Source organism: Bos taurus, chromosome 14 (assembly GCF_002263795.3).
Source record: "Bos taurus isolate L1 Dominette 01449 registration number 42190680 breed Hereford chromosome 14, ARS-UCD2.0, whole genome shotgun sequence".
Lineage (NCBI taxonomy): Eukaryota > Metazoa > Chordata > Mammalia > Artiodactyla > Bovidae > Bos > Bos taurus.
In genome coordinates this window covers 62,313,708-62,333,972 of record NC_037341.1, presented here as the reverse complement: position 1 = coordinate 62,333,972, position 20,265 = coordinate 62,313,708, and the positions used below count along the sequence as shown (strand labels likewise).

The following is a 20,265-nucleotide window of genomic DNA, read 5'->3' as shown; positions in this document are numbered from 1 at the left end:
ATGAGCCTTTTGTTTTTAGTTTATTTGGGGTTTTTAAAACTTTTTATTGGTGTATAATTGATTTACAATGTTGTTTTACTTTCTGAGGTACATAAAGTGAATCAATTATACATATACTGTATATACATCCACTTTTTTTTACTTTCTTTTTGCACAGAGGTCATTACAGAGTATTGAGTAGAGTACCGTTATGCTATATAGTAGGTCCTCCTTAGTTATCTATTTCAAAGTTATCTATTTTAGTTGTGTGCCTATGTCAATCACAGTCTCCCAATTTATCCTTCCTCCTCTTCCCCCTTGATAGCCATAAGATTGTTTTCTACATCTGTGACTCTATTTCATTTATAAATAAGTTCATTTGCACGATTTTTTTTTCCGATTCCACATATAAGCGACGTCACGTGATACTTGTTCTTCTCTGTCTGCCTTGCTTCATTAGATATGACAATCTCCAGGTCCATCCATGTTGCTTCAGATAGCGCCATTCTATTCTTTTTTATGGCTGAGTAGTATTCCATTGTATGTATGTGCCCCATCTCCTTTATCCACTCCTCTGTCGATGGACATTTAGGTTGTTCCATGTCCTGGCTATAGTAAATAGTGCTGCTATGAATATTAAGGTGCATGTATGTTTTCAATTACGGTTTTCTCCAGATATATGCCCAGGAGTGGGATAGCTCGATCATATGGTAGCTCTATTTTTAGTTTTTTAGGGAACCTCCATAGTGTTCTCCATGGTGGCTGTTCCAATTTATAGTCCCACCAGTAATGTTCAGCTTTTTACACCCATCACCTGCATCATCCTTTCCAGGACCTAATCTCCAATGTTAAACTCTTCTTGTGGTATGGGAGTTACCTATTGCAGCACTAATATTATGAATATCACCACTGTCCTCCTGGCCCTCCCAAAAATCTAGCACATTTATACCCTAACATATTTCCAAGCAGATAGGATTTGGGGGGTTTTCTTGGCAGTTTTTAATAATAATTTTATTATTTTTATACTAAATACAAAAAATAATAAATATAGTTATTTTATAACTATATACAATTTTATAACTATACATGACTCTCAATAATTTAAAAGAAGACAAACACATCCTTCAAAAACCCACCAAAATTCTTTGAGCTCTTAGTTTCACCTTCCTGACCCAACATAGAGTTGCTAACAAGTAGTAAAATGAGTCATTTTTCTTCACACTTCCTTTCCCTCCATGAGGCCAATAAATACTGAAATGATTAAAATGCAGGCTGCCCACAGAAGTCCAAAACATGGCAGCTTATGTGTTCTGGAATTAGAGAATCACAAAGACATTGAACCGGAAAAAATTCTTCCCACAAGGACAGCTCCTTCCTCACTTACTCTTCCTAAAACGTATTTTATGTATTGGGTTCTCCATTCCTAGGACCTCATTTATTTAGAAGATCAATTGAAGCAGGAACTTCCCTGGTGGTCCAATGGCTAAGACTCTGTGCGCCCAGTGCAGAGAGCCCAGGTTCCTTCCCTGGTCAGAGAACTAGATGCCATGTGCTACAATTGAGAGTTCATACACCATAACTAAAGACCCCTCATTCTGCAACTAAGACCCAAAGCAGCCAAATAAATACTTTAAATAAAAAAAAAAAAGACCAATTGAAATTTTCTACCTAAGGTAAGATGAAGTTTGTGTCTCTACTATCACTTTGCAGTTAATCGGAGCTTCGTTTAGTCGCTCCAGAACCTTCATGGTGCCCCTCCTCCGTGAGTGGCGTGGTACTGGACCTGCAGGACACACCGCAAACAAGACAGTTCTGGCTTGTGAGGCCTGGGCACAGCCTCGGAGGCAGCCATTAATTACATAAACAGCCATTTAATTACAAGTGTGAAATAGTTTTAACAGAACACCATTTCCTTTCAAGAAATGGTTAGGGAGGAGAGGGAAAATCAGCAGTGAGAAAGGCAGAGGTCCACAGGTAACGTGGACTGTGGGCCATCTCTGAAAAGGAAGCCACCTCATTTTTTTCTCAAACTCTGAGAAAGCAACATGAGCTTTTGCACCCCAAGTCATCAGTGCAAAACACACAAATTTATATTAGAATAGTGGAGGAAAGTCTTCAACCGAAGCACAACATTTCACAAAGGAACTCAAGTTATGAGGAGGCATTCGCCTAATGCTTGTCTTTGATGTCCTTCCCTTAGTCCCGTCAGCACCGTGTCCCATCCCGCTCGGACCTCCTGCAAGCCTCACCCCTGTCCATCTGCCCCGGGACACCGACCCTTTAGCCCATTTCCACTAGTTCGAGCAGAAAAGCTAACCTACAATGTATGTATTGGGTGGTCATGGCCTGGCTCTGAATTACTTGCATTTTAAAGGAGGACTCTTGACGACTGAAAGAAATCCTTCTGATTCTAGAAACTAAAATGATAAAATGCTATTGTTTTCTGAACCCATCAAACCTCCCCCAAACTGCTGCCTGGTCCTAACCCACATCGAGAAATGAGCCCACCCCGTGAGTGTTCCCCTTAACTGTGCAAACCCTGGGTCATTACCTATTTCTATTTCTGCTTCTTTCCAGCACACTGATTCTGGGGTACCTAAAATGACAGGAAAACACATGAAGCCATTTTAAAACAAAAAATAAATCTAAATATAAATCTGCAGACCATGTCAGGATGAGCTCAGGTCAGGTATCACTGAAAGAAAAATACCATGTAATTCAAACATTTAACTCTGCTATGACTTTTTCTTATCCTTCAACTGTGTACTTTTAAGTGATACAGACAAACACACACACACAGATACCAATTGTCCATTTATGACCTTGACATAATTTCCAGGAAGAGAATCTAGTAAAGTACCAGTAGGGGTTATCTTTCTAAATCACCACAACTGCCTCCTGATACCATAGAACATGGGTATTTTTGAATTTTCAAATAATACAAACCATATTCAAAAAGTTAAACATGCACCTTTTAAGCAGACTAGGCAGTATCAGTTGCACATTCTCTTTATTGAGAACTTTGTAGCTCAAGACCTCATTCCAGATATTGGTAACACACCTCACAATCCTGCAGCAGGAAGCAGGGGCCCAGTGAAAGAGGGAGCAGAGAATAGAGAACAGAACCAAATCATGGCTAGCAAACAGACTTCCCCTTTCATATTATATGGGGCCTGTTTTTCCTTCTATCTTTCATAGTCTAATAACACTATTTTCCATCTGGCTTCCCAATGCCAGAATCCTTTTCATCGCATGCTCCACATTTGCTCCCTTCTTTTGAATTACAGTTACATTTCCAGTCTTCCAGTGTTAACACTCTTGTTCTACACAATTGGCTTTATCTTCCACTGTTTCACCCACAGACTCATATGAGAACTAATTTTGTGGTCTACCATGAACAGTATGAAAAGGCCAAAAGATAGGACTCTGAAAGATGAACTCCCCAGGTCGGTACGTGCCCAATATGCTACTGGAGATCAGTGGAGAAACAACTCCAGAAAGAATGAAGAGACAGAGCCAAAGCAAAACAACACCCAGCTGTGGATGTGACTGGTGATAGAAGCAAGGTCTGATGCTATAAAGAGCAATATTGCATAGGAACCTGGAATGTCAGGTCCATGCCTCAAGGCAAATTGGAAGTGGTCAAACAGGAGATAGCAAGAGTGAACATCGACATTTTAGTAATTAGTGAACTAAAATGGACTGGAATGGGTGAATTAAACTCAGATGACCATTATATCCACTACTGTGGGCAAGAATCCCTTAGAAGAAATGGAGTAGCCTTCATAGTCAACAAGAGAGTCCAAAATGCAGTAATTGGATGCAGTCTCAAAAACAACAGAATGATCTCTGTTCATTTCCAAGGCAAATCATTCAATATCATGGTAATCCAAGTCTATGCCCTGACCAGTAATGCTGAAGAAGCTGAAGTTCAATGGTTCTATGAAGACCTACAAGACCTTCTAGAACTAACACCCCAAAAAAGAGATCCTTTTCATTATAGGGGAATACAAAAGTAGGAAGTCAAGAGATACCTGGACTAATAGGAAAATTTGGCCTTGGAGTACAAAATGAAGCAGGGCAAAGGCTAACAGACTTTCACCAAGAGAACTCACTGGTCATAGCAAACACCCGCTTCTGACAACACAAGAGAAGACTCTACACATGGACATCACCAGATGGTCAATACCAAAATCAGATTGATTATATTCTTTGCAACCAGAGATGGAGAAGCTCTATATAGTCAGCAAAAACAAGACTGGAAGCTGACTGTGGCTCAGATCATGAACTTCTTATTGCCAAATTCAGACTTAAATTTAAGAAAGTAGGGAAAACCACTAGACCATTCAGGTATGACCTACATCAAATCCCTTATGATTACAGTGGAAGTGACAAATAGATTCAAGGGATTAGAACTGATAAACAGAGTGCCTGAAGAAATATGGATGGAGGTTCGTGACATTGTACAGGAGGCAGTGATCGAGACCATCCCCAAGAAAAAGAAATGCAAAAAGGCAAAATGGTTGACTGAGGAGGCCTTACAAAGAGCTGAGAAAAGAAGAGAAGGAAAAGGCAAAGGAAAAAAGGAAAGATATACCTATTTGAATGCAGAGTTCCAAAGAATAGCAAGGAGAGATAAGAAAGCCTTCTTCATCGGTCAGTGCAAAGAAATAGAGGGAAACAACAGAATGGGAAAGACTAGAGATCTCTTCAAGAAAATTAGAGATACCAAGGGAACATTTCATGCAAAGATGGGCACAATAAAGGACAGAAATGGTATGGACCTAACAGAAGCAGAAGATAAGAAGTGGCAAAAATACACAGAAGAACTATACAAAAAAGATATTCATGACCCAGATAACCACAATAGTGTGATCACTCACCTGGAGCCAGACATCCTAGAATGTGAAGTCAAGTGGGCCTTGGGAAGCATCACTATGAACAAAGATAGTGAAGGTGGTGGAATTCCAGTTGAGCTATTTCAAATCCTAAACGATGATGCTGTGAAATGGCTGCACTCAATATGCCAGCAAATTTGGAAAACTCAGCAGTGGCCACAGGACTGGGAAAGGTCAGTTTTCACTCCAATCCCAAAGAAAGGCAATGCCAAAGAATGCTCAAACTACTGCACAATTGCACTCATCTAATACGTTAGCAAAGTAATGCTCAAAATTCTCCAAGCCAGGCTTCAACAGTATGTGAATCATGAACTTCCAGAGTTCAAGCTGGATTTAGAAAAGGCAGAGGAACCAGAGATCAAATTGCCAATATCCGTTGGATCAAGAAAAAGCACAAGAATTCCAGCAAACATTTACTTCTGCTTTATCGATTACACCAAAGCCTTTGACTGTGTGGACCACAACAAACTATGGAAAATTCTTAAAGAGATGGGAATACCAGACAACCTGACCTGCCTCTTGAGAAATCTATATGCAGGTCAAGAAGCAACAGTTAGAACTGGACATGGAACAACAGACTGGTTCCAAACTGGGAAAGGAGTACGTCAAGGCTGTATATTGTCACCCTGTTTATTTAACTTATATGCAGAGTACATCAAGAGAAATGCCAGGCTGGATGAAGCACAAGTGGGAATCAAGATTGCTTGGAGAAATATCAATAACCTCAGATATGCAGATGATGCCACCCTTATGGCAGAAAGTGAAGAAGAACTAAAGAGACTCTTGATGAAAGTGAAAGAGGAGAGTGGAAAAGTTGGCTTAAAAGTCAATATTCAGAAAACTAAAATCATGGTATCTGGTCCCATCACTTCATGGCAAACAGATGGGGAAAAAATGGAAAAGTGAGAGGCTTTATTTTGGGGGGCTCCAAACTCACTGCAGATGGCGATTGCAGCCATGAAATTAAAAGATGCTTGCTCCTTGGAAGAAAAGCTATGGCCAACGCAGGCACCATATTAAAAAGCAGAGACATTACTTTGCCAACAAAAATCCACGTAGTCAAAGCTATGGTTTCTCCAGTAGTCATGTATGGACGTGAGAGTTGGACTATAAAGAAAGCTGAGCACCAAAGAACTGATGCTTTTGAACTGTGGTGTTGGAGAAGACTCTTGAGAGTCTCTTGGACTGCAAGGAGATCCAACCAGTCTAACCATTTATTATGTTAAGCACTGAGGTCCACTGGTTGGTTGCTTCAAGAGTTGTCCACTGTGGTCAGCACAAGTTAGGCAGGGCTGGGAGACACAGAGAGAGGAGGACCTGGCCACTCCCAGATGACAATGCCCTGAAGATGTGGATAAGCATATGTGCAGTACAGCTGGGAAGTCTGAACCCTGCACCCAGGTCCAGGTTCCACCGTTTTATAATTAGAGACTTTCTGCCTGTATTCCAAGTGCTTTAGCCATAAGCCTCCTCAATTCCAATGCAACCCTGAGGAGGAAAGGAGCCTCAAGAATGACTGAGATTACACTCAGAAGATGAGATCTGCAAGTCAAATTTAATTCAACTTTTAAAATAAACGTGTATTATTTCTTATATATCTAAATTTTTAGGCCGAAATTTCTACCTGCTCCTTTAGTCAGGAAGATCCCCTGGAGGAGGGCATGGCAACCCACTCCAGTATTCTTGCCTGGAGAATCCCATGGATAGAGGAACTTGGTGGGCTATAGTCCATAGGGTCACCTAGAGTCAGATGCAACTGAAGCAACTTAGCACAAGCTAACTGAATAACAAATCAATAGAGAGTATCAACTCCATAAGGATCAGAAAGCAAAAACAAACCAAAAACTCTTAACAAAAAAAAAAAGGATAAAATTCATAAAATTCAGTCAATCACTAGTCCCCTAATGCCACAGCAGGGAGAATTTCCTGACTGAAGCAAGTATAATATGGAGGGGAGGCTGGCTAGGATGGCAACGTAGGAAGATTCTGAACTCACCTCCTCCCCCGGACACACTGAATCTACAGCTACATATAGAACAATTTCCTCTGAAAAAGACCTTAAAACCAGCTGTGCAGGGGCTTCATGTCTACAAAGTAGAAAGGAGACACATCAAAGTGAGCAGGAGAGGCTGAGCCGTGGCACTGCCATAAACCCCACCCCAGGGCAGCGACCTGCAATCGTGAGGGAACTCACAAAGCCAGAGCGTCCCCCTGAGGACAGAGGGGTTCATACCCCATATTTAAGACCTACTGCTGAGAGATGAGCCTCCTAAATATTTGGCTTTGAAAATTAACGGGGCTCACGTCCACAAGACTTGAAGTGCTGTAGTGAACTGAGAAAGGCCTCTCTAAGGGCACAGACTCACTCACCAGGGCCCAGTGCAGAAGCAACTGTTCAAGAAACAAACAGACTTTATGTCAAAGAGATTCATTTGCAAGTCTTATAGCATCAGCCTGAGGGGCTGGGGCCTGTTGGGATCCTGGTGGGCACCGTTTCAGCACTCTCTCTCTAGGCAAAGCCATATTGATTTTTTTTCTTTTTCCTTGGAAGGTGTCATTCTTGCACTCTTCACCACGCCACATCACCACTGTCTCCCAGAGAGGAACTTTTACACACATCTGGTGCCCTGGTTTTCATGTCCAGTGTCCCAGCTTTTATACCAAGTGTCCCGGTTTTTGCAGCTTCCACCCAGGGGAATCCCTGGAACACCTCACTCTAGTGACCAGGGAGGCTGTCCTCGATGGTCCTATGGGACTGTAACAATCAGAGAGACAGTTCTTGGCAGGCTGCCCACCCAGGACACCACACAGACAGCAGACCAAAATACATCCCCTCCCCCAAGTCTCTCTGTGAAAGAGGCCTATTTGCTTGTTATGGAGCTTCAGCCTGAAAGGCAGGTTTCAGGTTGGCACACTCTTGGACACTACAGAGGGGCACTCAGGAATGTGATCTGGGGGACCCCATCTTTTCCCTCTCCATCTGCCTCACTATGAGACAGCATATTAAAAAGCAGAGACATCACTTTGCCAACAAAGGTCCATATAGTCAAAGTTACGGTTTTTCCAGTAGTTGGATACAAGAATTGGACCATAAAGAAGGGTGAACACCGAAGAATTGATGCTTTTGAACAGTGGTGTTAGAGAAGACTATTGAGAGTCCCTTGGATTACAAGGAGATCAAACCAGTCAATCCCAAGGGAAATCAACCCTGAATATTCATTGGAAGGGCTAATGCCTTCCAGTGCTGAAGCTCCAATACTTTGACCACCTGATGTGAAGAGCAAACTCATTGGAAGAGACCCTGATGCTGGGAAAGACTGAGGACAGAAGGAGAAGGGGAAGCAGAGGATGAGATGGTTAGATAGCATCACCGACTCAATGGACAGGAGTTTGAGCACTCCTGTGGTAAAGGACAGGGAAGCCTAGGGTGCTGCAGTCCAGGGGGTCACAAAGAGTCAGACACGACTTAGCAACTGCCTCACTACAGCTCACCAGGGTGTCCCAGAAAGGAGGTTATATGCTCTTCCAGAACACTGATTTCTGTAACTGTCACCCAAGGGACACTTCCAAACCACCTGGTCTGGTAGCCAACTGGGTTTATGCTTGTGGTCCCACAGGACTGTCTATTATTGCATAGTTTAAGAGCTGCTGCCTGAGAGTCCGGCATTCAGTCAGGTGCTGATCTAGGTGCTGACTGAGAGTTCAAAGCAATGGTCATAACTCATTGTTGCCAGCAGGGAAGAATGGGGGAAAGAGAAAGGGAGTTTGGGATTGACATGTACACTGAGCTATATTTAAAATGGATAACCAACAGTGTCCTACTGTGCAGCACAGGGAACTCTGCTCCATGTTACGTGGCAGCCTGGATGGGAGGAGAACTTGGGGAAGATGTATTATGTATAGGGTGGCTGAGTCCCTCCACTGTCCACCGGAAACTATCACAGCATTGTTAATTGGCTATACTCCAATACAAAATACAAAGTTAAAAATAAACAAATAAAACAACTGATGGTGCTATAGTACACACACACACACACACACACACATAACAAAGTAATGGTCATAAAGATGCTCACCGATTTGGAAGATTAGATGGAGCAAAGATGCTGTTGTTCCTCAGACCCCTTTATCTGTATTCCTCACACATGTTTGTCAATTACAGTGGACCCTTGAGCAACATGGGTTTGGACTGTGTAGGTCCACTTACATGTGGATGTTTTTTCTCTAAATACTTGCTATAGTTTTACATGATCTGCCGTTGGATGAGTCCACAGATGTGAACCATGAATTGGAGGGCCAACCGTAAGGTTATAGGTGGATGTTTGACTGCTTGGATGGTCGGTATCCCAGTCCCCATGTTGTTCAAGGGTCATCTGTATTAAACAAATATTTATTGAGCACCTACTATGTGCCAGATGTGTTTCTACAACCTTGAGATATATAGTGGACAAAGCTAACCAAAATCCTTCCTCTGTGGAGTTTAAACTCGAGCAGTAGTAAATATATATATCACATACTGTTTTTAGAATAACTGAGTTAATCTACAGAACTGAGATGATAAGACTTTGTTAGATCATAGTGACTTTCTAATGTTACATAAAAATAATCCACATCATTTTCTAATTGTTAAGTAAAAGCTCCAATTGCCAAATTAAATGTACTATTTTTGATTAAATGTACAAATAAATACAAGCCAGACAGAGCTCCTAGAAAAGTAAAAACTAAGAAAACTTGACGTAAAAAAATACAAATTGTTGCTGTTCTTAGACAGGTAAAGCAAAAATTACATATATAAAGGGAAGCACATTCTGAGAGCAATTTTGACAGGGGAAAAAGTGACCAAATGAAATATTTTTGTTATAAGGCGTCAGCTAAGAAATGCAGTTCTGAGGGAGACTAAGATTTCAGTTTCAGTTGAGAATGTTAAATGTAAAGACTATAGCCACACAAAAAGTTCAAGGGAAAATAAACCAACCCCTGTCCAGAAAAGGGAACCCTCCTATACTGTTGTTGAGAAAGTAAATTCATACAGTCACTATGGGAACAGTATGGAGGTTGCTTAAAAAAGTAAACATAGAGCTACCATATGATCCAGCAATCCCACTCCGGGCTATATATTCATAAAAGACAAAAGCTCTAATTCAAAAAGACACACACACTACAATGTTCATAGCAACACTATTTACAATAGCCAGGATGTGAAAGCAACCTAAGTGTCCACTGACACATGAATGGATGAAGAAGGTGTGGGGTGTGTGTACATATAATGTACATATAATGGAATATTACTAAGCCTTAAAAAAGGAATGGAATAATGCCATTTGCAGCAACGTGGATGCGCCTAAAGATTGCCATACTAAGTGAAGTAAGTCAGATAGGGAAAAGCAAGTATGGAGTCTTTAAAAAAAGGTACAAATGAACTATTTACAAAACAAAAATCAACTCGCAGACATACAAAACAAACTTATGGCTACCAAAGAGGAAAGAGGGGAAGGGATAAATTAGGAATTGGGGATTTACAGATATGTACTACTATATATAAAATAAACAACAAAAACCTACTGATTACCACAGGGAACTATATTCAATATCTTGTAATAACCTATAATGGAAAAGAATCTAAAAATAAATATATATGTGTATGCTGCTGCTGCTGCTAAGTCACTTCAGTCGTGTCCGACTCTGTGCGACCCCATAGACAGCAGCCCACCAGGCTCTGCCGTCCCTGGGATTCTCCAGGCAAGAACACTGCAGTGGGTTGCCATTTCCTCCTCCAATGCATGAAAGTGAAAAGTGAAAGTGAAGTTGCTCAGTCGTGGCTGACTCTCAGCGACCCCATGGACTGCAGCCCACCAGGCTCCTCCATCCATGGGATTTTCCAGGTAAGAGCACTGGAGTGGGGTGCCATTGCCTTCTCTGATATATGTGTATATATATTTACAATTTACATATATTTTAATTTATATATCACTGAATCATTTTGCTGTACACTTCACACTAATACAACATTGTAACTCAACTATAATTTAGTAAATAAATTTTTTTTTTTAATAGTAAACTACCGTTTCCAGTAGGCCCAATGTCCTGGGTCATCTCCACAGGAGACCACTCCCAAGGGAAGAAGGGAGATTTAAGTCAGATCAGGAAAGTGCGTCCGTGTGTGCTCAGTCACTCAGTCATGTCTGACTGTTTGTGGCCCCATGGACTGTAGCCTGCCAGGTTCCTCTGTCCATGGGATTCTCCAGGCAAGAATACTGGAGTGGATTTCCAGTCCCTCCTCCAAGGGATCTTCTTGGCGCAGGGATCAAACCCTCGTCTCCTGCATCTCTTCCATTGGCGGGCAAGTTCTTTACCACTGGGTCACCTGGGATTCCTCAGAAAAGCATAGCAGCCCCCAGATCAAGAATCTATCTGATTAAGGAAGAATTGATTCATCTCAGGTTTGAAGTAAATGCCTTCTGTTGTCCTTCTGATTTTCACTTTATTTCTACTCCCATCAGATAGACCCCTTCCTCTTCTCTCTCTTTTATTCCCAGTCTCATCACTGAGGTGGTTACGATTATAATCTATCATACATTAAAGACCTCTGACTCCACAAAAGACCTCTGACTCTCTAAACAGACCCCCATCCTGAGAACCATTTGGATGTCTCCTTGGCATCTCCACTTAAACGTCTCACAAGAGCACACACCTACGGCATCCGATCTGAGGCAACTATCCTCCGGCACCAAGTCTGGACCTCCTTTGGTTGTTGGCCTCACTGTCCACCCAGAAACCCCGAGTCTACCTAGACATTTCACTCTTTTCATTCCCTTTTGCATAAAATCAGCCCCAATTCAAATAATCTTTCCTCTGAAATTCCTTTCACATCTGCCCACTTTTCTTCATCTGCATAACCAACACTTATCTAATAGAGGCCAAAACTGCAACCATACCCCATGTCCCCAGGGCTCCAAGGACAAAGTCCAAAATCATTTACCTAAGCTGCGAGCCTTCTTCTGGTTCCTGAAGACACCCATTTTCATTTCAGTTTTCACATATGAAGCTCCTGCTGCACTGGTTTCTCCCACCTGGCCAGCTCCTCCTCATTCTTAGCTCTCAGCTCCTGGCCCTCTCAACACACATCAGAGGAGGTCCTGATACCATACATCATTGCACAGTGCACTTTTGCTTTCTATCATTTATTATGATAAATACAATTAATTAGTTGTTTAATTATTTGTATAGCTCCCAATTTCCCTAAAGGAAATCAATCCTGAATATTCATTGGAAGGACTGTTGCTGAAAGCTGAAGCTCCAATACTTTGGCCACCTGATGCAAAGAGCTGACTCATTAGAAAAGACCCTGATGCTGGGAAAGACTGAAGGCAGGAGAAGGGTTCGACAGAGGACAAGACGGTTGGGATGGCATCACCAATTCAACGGACATGAGTTTGAACCAGCTCCAAAAGATGGTGAAGGACAGGGAAGCCTGGCGTGCTGCAGTCCATGGAGTTGCATAGAGTCGAACATGACTGAGCTACTGAACAACAACCCGATTTCCCTGTTCAATAGTACATGTCGAGAGTGAAGCAACCGTGTCTGTCTTGATCCCTGTTTGACACACAGTAGGAACTTGCTAGGTAACTGGAGAATGAATGGATATACAACCTCGTTATCACTCACATTGTAGAATTCTCTCTTATCTTACCTTCAGGTCTTGGCTCAGCCTGACCTCTATGATGGCAGTAGCTCATTCTCAGCACTCCATTAGTAACAAACAAACCCTTCATGAATCCTTACCCAACTAACCTGGAATCACTTGCCAACCCCACAGAATCCCAGAATGATCTGAGATTCTGCTCCCTCATTTGGATGTCCATCTCCTGCAAGGGAACGTGGGCAAACTCCAGGGGACAGTGAGGGACAGAGAAGCCTGGTGTGCTGCAGTCCATGGGCTCACAAAGAGTCGGACATGACTTGGCGACTGAACAACAACTCCTGGAAGGTAATCTGCATGTAATCCATGTACACGAAATCAGTGTTAAGGTTAAGATGAACCTCCTAATTCACAATAATGCCTGATTACTATCTGCTATTAAATCCATTTTAATGCATCATCCACATCATTTAGCTTATTATCCATAAAGACACTTAGCAAAGTAGCTAAATGGCTTGTTCAAGATTTCAGAGTTAGTGATGAGCTGAGACTGAAGTCCAGTTTCCTAGACTCCCTGCCCAGAGGTCCTGTGACTGGTTGAGTCAGTCCTATGCTGAGGCTTAGGGGAAAGAGGTTTATCCTAGAAACACCCTACAGAGGTAGGTCATGGTCACCCCCATCACCATAACTCAAATTTTAGAAATATCTAGAGAAGGAGGCTTAGAGACAGAAGATGTGGGTAAATGGAATTCTTCCCCCATACCACCATCTTCTCCTTCTCCTTCAACACCAAGTTCAAATGTAACTTCTCTTCTAAACACTTGCAGGACTGTGCTGCCCGTTTCAACAAGTAAACATTGACTGGGCACCAGGCCCTCTGCTGGGACCCAAGAAACAAAGGCAGCAAGGCCCCTGGTCCTCCCTTAGCCCATGGTCTCCCCCAGTATCCATCTCATTCTGCTCCAACACATATTAAGTGTAACACTTGTCTGCTTCCCTCACTAAACTGACAGGGTTTCAAGGGTAGAGACTCCCTCTGTCCCCTCACTCCACACTCTAAGTTCAGAGGAAGCATCACAAAAGGAAAGTGATGAAGGAAGAAAAGTAACAGTCAAAGGTAAGTCATACAGTTTCACATCAAACCACCGAGCCCAGCACACTGACCACTAGTTTCCTCCATGGTAGGGCTGACTTGGTGCATTGTAAGTTACAGTTAGTGCTAACTCTCTACACCTTGCTCAGATCCCTAAGGATTGGAGTTATCGCTGATCTGATTGCTAGAACCAAGTTTATCTCATTTTCTCAGATAGTACAATGTTCCATGTATTTTGCAGAACTTAATGAAACTCTAACCAACATGTTAGAAATAAGTTACTAGCATAATCAGTTCAATTCAGTTCAGTTGCTCAGTTGTGTCGGACTCTTTGCAACCCCATGAACCGCAGCGCATCACTTAGCAGCATGCAAATCTAGATAAGGTTTCACCTAGTAAATTTTTGCTACCATTGTTTTGTTTGTTTGGTTTCCTTCATCTCTACTAAACTGGTTGATTTAGGCTTTGGCAATGCAAAAAAATAGTTGCTGCACTCCTGTTCTTTTCACATCATAATGTTTTTAAATCCTGTGCAGTAGAATCATTTCATCTAATCTTCCTGGCCCTCATTTTCATTTCTAGATAGTTTCAGAGTTTACTAGCATAATACAGGCCTATGAAATCACAACAGGAAGCACACAATCCCACATATAAGAATTGTTTAACTAAGTAAGATTAGCTGCTTTTGCATATTAATGTTAAAAAATGTTTCAACTTTCTGTCCATTCATTTTGTTACATCACTAATGACTTTAAATTTAAGAGCCTGTAGATGAATGTTCATCACTTAATTGAGCACTTATTTATTTAGCAATTATTACATGCATTCTTTGTACCCAGAACTAGAAACATACAGAGGAATTAATATAGCATTTTAAGGCTAAAAGGACCCTTTTCTAAAGAAGTTTATATACTGGTGTCTGGTGTTGAATTCTGTGCCTCAAAATTTCATATGTTAAAATCCTAGCATCTCAGAATGTGTACTTATTTGCAAATAAGTCATTGCAGATATAATCAGTTAAATTAAATTGTGGTTGTACTGAAGTATGGTGGACTGCTAATCCAATATGACTCATAAGAAACACTTTAATCTCTGATTTCTGGGCTCTAGAACTGTGATACAATAAATTCCTGTTGTTCAAAGTCACTCAATTCCTGGTACTCTGATATGGCTGTCCCAGCAAAGCAACACCCCTGGTTATGACTTATTGCCTCTTAGATCCAAGCCGAGCATTCTCTTTTCCACTCTGTAATGTTGAGGATGGGACTCTGAAAAATTGATTTCACTAACTCCCTTGTCAACCAGCTTCCTGGAAGTTTCTGCCAATATGAAGCACTAGAGAGAGACTGGAAGGTAAGTGGAAAAAGAAGGGACTTCCTTCCAGTTTCCAGTTTCTATTGGCAATCAAACCAACAGCCATCCAAGGCTGGCCTCAGTCCCCAGTTTCTCTCTACAGTTCTAGCACCAGCCATCTGGTGCCTCCCGGGATGCCAGCAGCTGGGCCACACCCTCCTGGCAGTCAAACCACGAGCTGCGGCACAACCTCACCAGACAGGCTTCTCCCTCCTCGGGCCCAGCCCACGCACTCCAGGGCCCTCCCCACACTGCCCAGGTCTCATCTTCCTACCTCGTCCCTGCTGCTTCTTGCAGTTACTACCTCTGGGCGACATTAGCATTTCCTTTTTGTACTTTCAGATTTTCAATACATGTGGAACCAATTCCACGTGTGAAATCTCTGCTAGTTGAAATAGTTGGTGTGATACGGAGTTTTCTGACTGGATTCTGACTGATTCAGCTTATTACCCTCAGAAAGAGACAAATATATACAAATTTAGAAATATAAACAGGTTAAGATTCACAATAAATAGTGTTTGCAATGGTGTGGGTAAACACTCCCCATATGATATAGATGAGAATAAAAATTAATTCAAATTTTCCACATGCAAGTTTGGCAAAATGAATCTAAAGGTAAAATATACACAGACTGAGTCCTAGAATACCCCTGCCAGGATTGTATCATAAGGAAATGATCAGATAAATGCTCGAGATTTTATGTGTAAATATGCCCTAGAGTCAAAGTTATTGTTTTTCCAGTAGTTATGTATGGATGTGAGAGCTGGACCATAAAGAAGGCTGAGTGATGAAGAATTGATGTTCTTGAATTGTGGTGTTGGAGAAGACTCTTGAGAAACCCTTGGATAGCAAGGAGATCAAACTAGTCAATCCTAAAGGAAATCAACCCTGAATATTCATTTGAGGGACTGATGCTGAAGCTCAAGCTCCAATATATTGGCCACGTGATATGAAGAGCTGACTCATTAGAAAAGACCCTGATGCTGGCAAAGATTGAGGGCAGGAGGAAAAGGAGGTGACAGAGGATGAGATGGTTGGATAGCATTACCAACTCAATGGACACAACTTTAAGCAAGCTCCAGTAAATCAGTGAGGGACAGGGAAGCCTGGAGTGCTGCAGTCCATGGGGTCACAAAGAGTCACACGCAACTGGCAACTGAACAACAATGCCCATTTCTGTGTTGTTTACAATAGTAAAAAAAAAAAAAAAAATTTAAAAGATGTCCATCAAAAAATGGACTGGTTAAATTATTTTAAAAACAAACACACATACACACAAACTCACACACACACACACACACAAAAAAAAACACTAAAAAGCTATTAAAATAATGCTGTTGTTGTTTAGTCCATAAGTTGTGTTCAACTCTTTTGAGACCCCATGGACTGTAGCCCACCAGGCTTCTTCTGTCCATGGGATTTCCCAGGCAAGAATACTGAAGTGGGTTGCCACTTCCTTCTCCAGGAGATCTTCCCAACCCAGGAATCAAACCCATGTCTCTTGCATTGGCAAGTGGCTTTTTTTTTTTTTTACCATTGAACCACCAAGGAAAGAACCCCATTTAAATAATGTAGCTCTGTATTTTTTGACATGGAAATATACCCATATCACAGAACATTAAATGACAAAAGCAGATTTCCAAGTAGCTGGTATAAGCAATGAAATGGAAAATAATTATAATTATTTCATAACAAATAAGTAAAAACAGTAATTATTTCTGGGTGGTAGGAATTCAGGTGATTGGACAAAGTGCCAGTTGCCCTGAAGCAAAGAGAAGTGTTCTATTAATAACAGTCACATAGCCATGCAATGACCTGGCCCTGCCCGGGGCCCTGACCCAGAACCAGCCCCATGGCCTCCTGGTCAGCTCAGAGAGTCCTGTGGAAACACAGTCACACCCTTCAGCAGGTAGGCAGCCACCTAGTGGTGGCTTCCCTGGGCTACACAGGAAGCCTACTCTGCAACCAGAGGCTCACAGCCACACATTAGGCTTCACAGACAGCCAGGACAGGAGCCAACCCTGCCTACCAGTGAGCCAAAGTAGTCAGCCCCTCCACTACAGAAGGGTACACACAGCCCATAGCGGGCACCCCTAGAGCAAATAACTCTGGTGACCAGAGGGAAGTGTCCTGCTGGGCCCCGTAGGACATCTATATAGGGCCATTTCTCCAATATCTGGAAACATAATTGACCTGCCTAATACCTAGAATTAAACACAGAGAATTGGGAAAAAATCAGGAGACAAAGGAATATGTCCCAAACAATGAAATAAGACAAAACCTCAGAAAAGGAACTAAATAAAATGGAAATAAATAATTTACCTAATAAAGAGTTCAAGTGAATGATTTTAAAGATGCTCAGCACACTTGGGAGAAGCACAGCAAGACTTTCAACAAAAGTTAGGAACAATAAAGAAGACACAAACAGAGCTTAAGAACACAATAACAGAAATTAAAAATTAACCTAGAAGGAATCAACAGTAGATTAGATGATATGTAAAATGGATTTGGAAAACAGAGTAATGGAAGTCACTAAAACTGAACAGAAAAAAGAAAAAATAATTTTTAAAAATGAGGATAGTTTAAGAGGCCTCTGGAACAATATCACACACACTAAAATTCACATTATAGAGGTCCCAGAAGGAAAAAAAGAGAGAGAGAGGAGCAGGAGAAATAATAACTGAAAAATTACCACCAACTTGGGAATAAAACAGACATCAAGGTTTAGAAAGCACAGATAGTCCCAAACAAGGTGAACCCAAAGAGGTACACACCAAGACACATTAAATTAAAATGTCAAAAATTAAAGATAAAGAATCTTAAAAGCAACAAGAGAAAACCAATTACTTATATACAAGGGAACTCCTATAAGACTATCAGCTGACTTTTCAGCAGAAACTCTGCAGGCCAGAAGAGCAGGCATAACATGTTCAAAGTAATAAAAAGGGGAAAAAAACACAACCAAGATTACTTTACCCAGCAAGGCTATCTTAAGATTTGAGGAAGAGATAGAGTTCAAGAGATAAACAATGCTAAAAGAGTTCAGCATCACTGAAATGGCTTTGCAAGTTTAAAAGTTTTAAAGGGACTTCTCAAAGTGGAAAACAAAAAGGCCACAACTATAAATATGAAAGGAATTATGAAATTATGAAAGGAAAATCTCACTGATAAAGGCAAATATACAATAAAGGTAATATTCAATCACTTATAAAGCTGGTAGGAAGGTTAAAAGACGAAAATAGTAAAATGATCTACATCTGAAATTAGTAATAAAAGGATACAAAAAACAAAAAGATCTAAAATATGATGCCAAAACACTAAATGGGGGGCTACAGGAGTAAAATGTAGGGCTGTTAGGATTCAAACTTAAGAGATCATCAGCTAAAATAATAATTCATATATATAGGTTGTCATATATGGACTGTAGCCTACCAGGTTCCTCCACCCATGGGATTTTCCAGGCAAGAGTACTGGAGTGGGGTTGCCATTTCCTTCTCCAATGAACCTCATAGCAACTACAAACCAAAAATCTAAAATAGATATACAGCCACACAAAAGAGAAAGAAATCCAAACATAATACAAAGGTAGTCATCAAATTATAAGAGAAGAGAGTAAAAGGAGAAGAAAGGAACAAAATAAGAACAATGAAAACAACAATAAAACATTAACAAAATGGCAGTAAGTATGTATGCATCCATAATTCCTTTAAAAGTACTAGATTAAATATTCCAATCAAAACACACAAAGTGGCTGAATCAATTTTTTTAAGGACCCATATATATGCTGCCTTCAAGAGTCACACTTCAGATCTACAGACATATGTGGACTGAAAGTGAGGGAATAGAAAATGATATTCCATGAGAATATAAACAAACAAAACAGATTGATGATGATGTGGAGAAAAGGGAACCCTCAAGCACTTTGGTTGGACGGTACATTGATATAGCCTCTATGGAAAACAGTATGGAGGTTCCCTCCAAAATTAAAAATGGTACTATCATATGATTTAGAAATTTCTCTTCTGGGTATTTACCTGACAAAAACAAAACAATTAACTTGAAAAGATATATGCACCCCCAATGTTCACTGCAACATTTATAGTAATGAACATATGTAAGCAACCTAAGTTGCTTACATCTATTGATGGATGAATGGACAAAGAAGATGCATGTACATATACACAATGGAATATTACTCAGCCATAAAAAAGATGAAATTTTGCCATTTGCAACAACATGGCTACACCTAGAGGGTATTACGATAAGTGAAAAAAATCACAAAATAACATATGACCTCACTAACATGTAGAATCCGAAAAACAAAACAAGCAAACAAAGCAAAATTAAAAGAGACTTGCAGATACAGAGAACAAATAGTTATTTGCCAGAGGGGAGGGTATGAAAGGCGGGGAAAGAGGTGAAAGGGATTAAAAGGTAAAGCCTCCAGTTATAAAATGAATAAGCCATGGGGATATTATATACAGTGTAGGGGATACAATATACAGTGTAAGGAATACAGTCAATAATATTTTAATAACTTTGTTGGTTATTACAAATCTGTTACTCTATATGGTGATAGATGGTTATTAGACTTAACGTGATGATCATTTCATAATATATGCAAATGTCAAATCATTATGTAGTATAGTGAAACCAACATAATATTATCTGTCAACTGCATTTCAATTAAATAAATAAATAAATATCAAAAATACTTACAGAAGACTGTTTAATGTCAGTATGTAAATATGTGCATGCATGGGTGCTAAGTTGCTTCAGTCATGTCTGACTCTGTGCAACCCCATGGGCTGTACCCCACCAGGCTCCTTTGTCCACAGGATTCTCCAGGCAAGAATATTAGAGGGCGTGGCCGTACCCTCCTGCAGGGGATCTTCTCAACCCAGGGATCAAACCTGCGTCTCTTATGTCTCTTGCATTGGCACTAGCGCCACCTGGGATCAGATCAGATCAGATCAGATTGCTCAGTCGTGTCCGACTCTTTGCAACCCCATGAATCTCAGCACGCCAGGCTTCCCTGTCCATCACCAACTCCCGGACTTCACTCAGACTCACATCCATCGAGTCAGTGATGCCATCCAGCCATCTCATCTTCTGTCGTCCCCTTCTCCTCTTGCCCCCAATCCCTCCCAGAATTAGAGTCTTTTCCAATGAGTCAACTTTTCGCATGAAGTGGCTAAAGTACTGGAGTTTCAGCTTCAGCATCATTCCTTCCAAAGAAATCCCAGAGCTGATCTCCCTCAGAATGGACTGATTGGATCTCCTTGCAGTCCAAGGGACTCTCA

General features: G+C 41.1%; 1 protein-coding gene across 3 annotated transcripts in view; it reads right to left on the bottom strand.

Moving 5' to 3' along the window:
• NCALD (neurocalcin delta) overlaps nt 1-20,265 on the bottom strand; it is a 468,660-nt gene that overhangs the window by 381,319 nt on the left and 67,076 nt on the right. Inside the window, exon 1 of one of the 3 annotated variants that reach the window (XM_059893125.1) lies at nt 2,531-2,576. The exons of the other annotated variants lie outside the window; for them this stretch is intronic. The gene's annotated coding sequence lies outside the window, so the exon portion shown is untranslated. Of the gene's footprint in view, nt 1-2,530; nt 2,577-20,265 lie in introns of those variants that run through there. 3 annotated transcript variants of the gene reach the window in all.